Raw genomic sequence first — 6,000 nt, 5'->3', positions numbered from 1 at the left:
TACAGGGAATACTGTATAAGTAAACATAGTTTGTGCTGGGTGCAAAACTGACCTTGAGTGCCTCTCTGGGCCACTTATGTTCTGGCAGATATATTATGAGCTCATATCAGGAAGAACCATTTGCACACAAAAAAGCTTCCAAATGACAATAATTAAATTCTAAAAATCGTATCACTGTTAATTGTCCTCTAAATGGAGTTTAATTTTTGCAAGAATCATTTAAGTAAAAGCTCCTTTCATGCAATTACAGTATGGGATAGTAACAGAATGACCAGATTTGTATTTATTAATGTAAATCTTATTTATTTACAGTACCTATGGCAGCTCACAGTTACTGAAATACATTTTAACACTACACTTAAAAGATCCGTCAGACCATTGCTACAGTATGTCTCCTCCCCCTGGAATAAGTGAACATGACTAATACACATACAAAGTAAAACGAAATAACTTGATAAACGGACTCATGAGAAATTTTGAGCAGTGTCCCTGTGATCCATCAACTTCTGTAGCAATTCACAATGCAAGTTATATGAGCGATAACCCACCAGACAGTGTTGTGGAATCGGTGGAATTAAAATAACTTTATCGAAGTGGATATGATTCTAAAAACTTACCGCAATCCTTGTTAATGTATTATGGCTAATGAACACACAATCTCAGCAAGCTCTAACCCCAGAACCCACCACATCATATACAGTATATAGTTGTGCCAAAAGGAGTGCAACTGAGCGTGGCCAAAATGTATACAACAAAAGACAACAATACCCAATGCTATATCCAATATGACAAAATACATAGTTAAATACTTCAATGTTAGTATTCTCATGAGTAAGGGTTATGAGTATGGTATTATGGCCTATGATTTTTTTTTTAATCCCAGCCCACATTGCTAGAAAGAGGAGAGGGAGATAGTCTAGACCAGGGGTGATCAATTCCAGTCTTCAAGACCCCTCCCCCCCAACAGGTGAGGTATTGAGGATATCCCAGTTTCAGCCATACTGTAGGTGGTACAGTCTTCAACTGAGCCACTGATTGAGCCACCTGTGCTGAAGCTGGGATATCTGAAAACCTGATGTGTTGGGGAGTCGAGGACTGGAGTTGAGCACTACTGGTCTAAACTGTCCTGAATACCCAAAGAAGGCCTGCAATGGGTGAAGTTAACCACGTCTCAATAACCACAGGCTTTAGCTTTTTCATTATGAACAGTGGACTTTTAATAAACTTGGTAAGTGTTACCAAACAGGCTAGTTTGTGAAAACTTTGAAGTGGGATTCAGGTGATTACAAGATTAGTGCGTGAAATTGCCTTTTCAGGATTTATTCTGTATTGTATTGTATTGTATGTCTTTATTTATATAGCGCCATTAATGTACATAGCGCTTCACAGCAGTAATACATGTGGTAATCCAATAAATAACAGATAATATAAATAACAGATCATGGGAATAAGTGCTTTAGACATTAAGGAAGAGGAGTCCCTGCTCCGAGGAGCTTACAGTCTAATTGGTAGGTAGGGAGAACGTACAGAGACAGTAGGAGGGAGTTCTGGTAAGTGCATCTGCAGGGGGCCAAGCTTTATGTGCCATGTGTTCAGAATAGCCACAGTCCTATTCATATGCTTCTTTAAGCAAGTGTGTCTTAAGGTGGGTCTTAAAGGTGGATAGAGAGGGTGCTAGTCGGGTACTGAGGGGAAGGGCATTCCAGAGGTGAGGGGCAGTCAATGAAAAAGGTTTAAGGCGGGAGAGGGCTTTAGATACAAAGGGGGTAGAAAGAAGACATCCTTGAGAAGAACGCAAGAGTCTGGATGGTGCATAACGAGAAATTAGGGCTGAGATGTAAGGAGGAGCAGAAGAGTGTAAAGCTTTAAAAGTGAGGAGAAGAATGGAGTGTGAGATGCGGGATTTGATCGGAAGCCAGGAGAGGGATTTCATGAGGGGAGATGCTGAGACAGATCTAGGAAAGAGTAGAGTGATTCTGGCAGCAGCGTTAAGGATAGATTGTAGGGGAGACAGGTGAGAGGCAGGAAGGCCGGACAGCAGGAGGTTACAGTAATCAAGACGGGAGAGAATGAGGGCCTGAGTCAGAGTTTTAGCAGTCGAGCAACAGAGGAAAGGGCGTATCTTTGTTATATTGCGGAGGAAAAAGCGACAGGTTTTAGAAATGTTTTGAATGTGAGGGGCAAATGTGAGAGAGGAGTCGAGTGTGACCCCTAGGCAGCGTGCTTGGGCTACTGGGTGAATGATCGTAGTTCCAACAGTAATGTGGAAGGAGGTAGTAGGGCCAGGTTTGGGAGGAAGTATGAGGAGCTCTGTTTTAGCCATGTTGAGTTTAAGGCGGCGGAGGGCCATCCAGGATGATATAGCAGAGAGACATTCAGAAACTTTGGTTTGTACAGTAGGTGTAAGGTCGGGTGTTGAGAAATATATTTGTGTGTCGTCAGCATAGAGGTGATAATTAAACCCAAAAGATGTTATTAGGTCACCTAGAGAGAGTGTGTACAGAGAAAAGAGAAGAGGTCCCAGGACAGAGCCCTGGGGTACCCCCACAGAGAGATCAATAGAGGAGGAGGAGGTATTAGCAGAAGAGACACTGAAAGTACGATGGGAGAGGTAGGATGAGATCCAGGATAGAGCTTTGTTCCGAATACCAAGAGTATGGAGAATATGAAGGAGAAGAGGGTGGTCCACGGTGTCAAATGCTGCAGAGAGGTCGAGTAATATGAGCAGAGTGTAATGACCTCTGTCTTTGGCAGCATGGAGGTCGTCAGTTATTTTAGTGAGGGCTGTTTCCGTGGAGTGAGCAGTACGGAAGCCAGATTGTAGAGGGTCTAGGAGAGAATAGGTGTTGAGAAAATGGAGCAAGCGAGCGAATACAAGACGTTCAAGGAGTTTAGAGGCAAAAGGCAGGAGGGAGACAGGCCGATAGTTAGAAAGACAGGTAGGGTCAAGCTTGCTGTTTTTGAGTAATGGTATGACTGTTGCATGTTTGAAGGAGGATGGAAAGGTTCCAGAGCAGAGGGAGGAGTTAAAAATGTGCGTGAGCGTAGGGATTATAGTAGGAGCAAGAGGTTTTAGGAGATGGGAGGGAATGGGGTCAAGAGGGCAAGTGGTAGAGGGAGAAGAGGCGATCAACAGCGACACATCCTCCTCTGAGACAGTGGAAAAAGAGTCAAGGAAGGCAGGAGGAGAGTTAGGAAGAGGTGTAGGATGGGAGGAAGAAACAGAGGGGATGTTCTGACGTATGGATTCCACCTTTTCCTTAAAATAGTCAGCATAGTCCTGAGCGGAGATGGAGGAAGGAGAGGCAGCGGAGGGTGGTTTGAGTAGAGTATCAAAGACAGAGAACAGTCGACGTGGGTTAGACTTGTGCATGTTGATTAGTGAAGAAAAGTAGGCTTGTTTAGCTTGCGAGAGGGCAGAGTTGAAACAGGATAGCATAAATTTGTAGTGAAGGAAGTCTGCGAGAGTATGAGATTTCCTCCAGAGGCGTTCAGAGGAACGAGTGGAGGAACGCAGCATGCGCGTGTGGGAATTTAACCAGGGTCTAGGGTTAAAAGGGCGAGTGCGGCAGAGAGAAAGCGGGGCATGTAGATCAAGAGAGGAGGACAAGGCAGAGTTGTAGTTCCTGACCAGTTTGTCAGGGTCTGTAGCAGATCTGAGAGAGGAGAGGGAGGAGTGTAACGTGGACTCAAAGTCAGGTAAGTGAATAGAGCGCAGGTTTCTGCAGAACCGGGGTGTAGATGGAGGTGGAGAAGTTGAGAAGCGAGATAGAGAGAATGAGATGAGGTGATGGTCAGAGAGAGGAAAAGGGGAAATGGAGAAATCAGAGAGAGAGAAATTTTTAGTGAAAACCAGGTCTAAGTAGTGGCCATCCTTGTGGGTGCTGGCTGCAGTCCACTGTTGAAGGCCAAAAGAAGAGGTTAGAGAAAGAAAGCGGGAAGCCCAAGGGAGAGAGGGGTCATCAATGTGGCAATTGAAGTCCCCAAGGAGTAGAACAGGGGAGTCTGAGGAGAGGAAGAAAGAGAGCCAGGATTCAAAGTGAGAGAGAAAGGCAGAAGGGGGATGAGTAGAGGTAGGTGGGCGATAGATGACCGCCACATGGACAGGGAGAGGAGAGAAAATCTGGACAGTGTGAGCCTCAAAGGAGGGAAAAGCAAGAGAGGGAGGAATAGGAAGGGTTCGGTAACGGCAGAGAGAGGAGAGCAGGAGCCCCACACCTCCACCCCTGCCATCAAGGCGCGGAGTGTGGGAGAAGGAAAGGCCACCATAAGAGAGGGCAGCTTCCAGAGCAGAGTCAGACTGAGTGAGCCAGGTCTCAGTTATAGCAAAGAGAAGCAGAGAGTGAGAGAGAAAGAAGTCATGCACAGAGAGGAACTTGTTAGAAAGGGAGCGAGCATTCCAAAGGGCACAGGAGAAAGGGAGAGAGGAGGGAGGGTGGCAGGGGATGGGTATGAGGTTGGAGGGGTTAACACCAGAAGGAGTAGAAGTTGCATGTGGAAGGCGAGGACGAGAGCAAGTAGAAATAAGGCAGGGACCAGGATTGGGAGAGATATCCCCAGAAGCAAGGAGGAGAAGCATGGATAGAAAGAGGATGTGTGAGGATGATTTGTAGGGGTGTGTTTTAGTGCAGGGGGTATAGCTGTGTGGTGACAGAGGACGCAGGTAAGAAAGGAGTTCATGTGAACTGAGAAGTGGGGAAGAAAGGAGAGATGGAGATAGATGAATAGAGTTAGAGACATAAGGAGACTGGTGGAAGGAAGTGCATAATTTGAGAATAAGTGCGGTTGCAGCAAATATAAAAAATAAAGGCGGCATCACAGCAATAGTTAAGTGTTGAGATGTGCAGTCTTAGATAGATGATATCCTCTTTCCAACGTAGATCAAAAGCAGGAATCAGAAGCAGTAGGTGATGTCCACTTTTCCACTTCTTTTTGAACTTCCTTTTTAAACTTCATAAATACTTGAAACATATATACTTAAAAGCATATCTGCTTAAAAGCGATTCTCTATGTGAAAAGATAACTAAGGATATTGGATATAAATGAGTAAGCAGTGGCAGACATTATAATGGGGTCATTTGTGTCACAGTACCTTTAATACCAATGTCCAATATTAAATTGTTACTACAGCATATACACTGGCGACACACTTTATTCGAGCTTGGCTAGTCCCACGAATTCGGATATACCCGGGTGTATTGAGGTTTGTGACTGTTTTCTGCCCGAGTGCATTGAGGTATTTTCCAGGCAGGGATTGAAGCATTTTATTCCCGCTGGCTGCAATACTGCACAGTATATATATATATATACTGCATTACAATTCATGAATTTATGCCATCTGGTAGACACGCGAAGCATTGCAGCCTATTAAATCCTAATCATTATCATTTAACAGATCAGCCGCCCGTCAGCCAGGCATGAACCCAGGCTGGGAAGGCAAACGCAACGGGGCTTGTCAGAGGTGAGGAGCGGCGCATTCCAGGTATCTGCCAGGTACATACTGGGTATTTGCTCGAATAAAGTGTGTCGGTGCAGTAGTTAAAAGTTATAAAGAATGACATTTCCACCCTAAAGAACTTATCCTTTAACTTATCCTTTGATGGTGTGCAAGAAAAGAGTTGATTGGATAAAGTGCATTCCTTTGTGAAAAAGTCCTATAAAAGAAATGGGATGGAAACTCTCAACCTATAGACTAAGAACTCAAGGGCTTCAAAAACAAGTTCAGCTTGCAACCCTCCTTTCATCCACTCCTATCTACAAACAGGTTACCTAAACATGGCTACTTAAAATTTGGAGCCTGCTGACAACAGTAGTTAGAGAGTCATTGGCCAATTTGCAAATGACAGCGGAAAAAGCCCTGAAGCAATGACCAAAGGAATGAGCGGTCAGAAGTACTGCCAGAGCACAATGGAAACTTTATGTTGCCAATATTAGTCATTCAGAGATGCTTCACCACTCACACACCTCCTTTTGAGTAGCTTGGGACACCCCCTTTTCCCC

Source organism: Ascaphus truei, chromosome 6 (assembly GCF_040206685.1).
Source record: "Ascaphus truei isolate aAscTru1 chromosome 6, aAscTru1.hap1, whole genome shotgun sequence".
Lineage (NCBI taxonomy): Eukaryota > Metazoa > Chordata > Amphibia > Anura > Ascaphidae > Ascaphus > Ascaphus truei.
Note: the sequence above shows the minus strand (reverse complement) of the source record.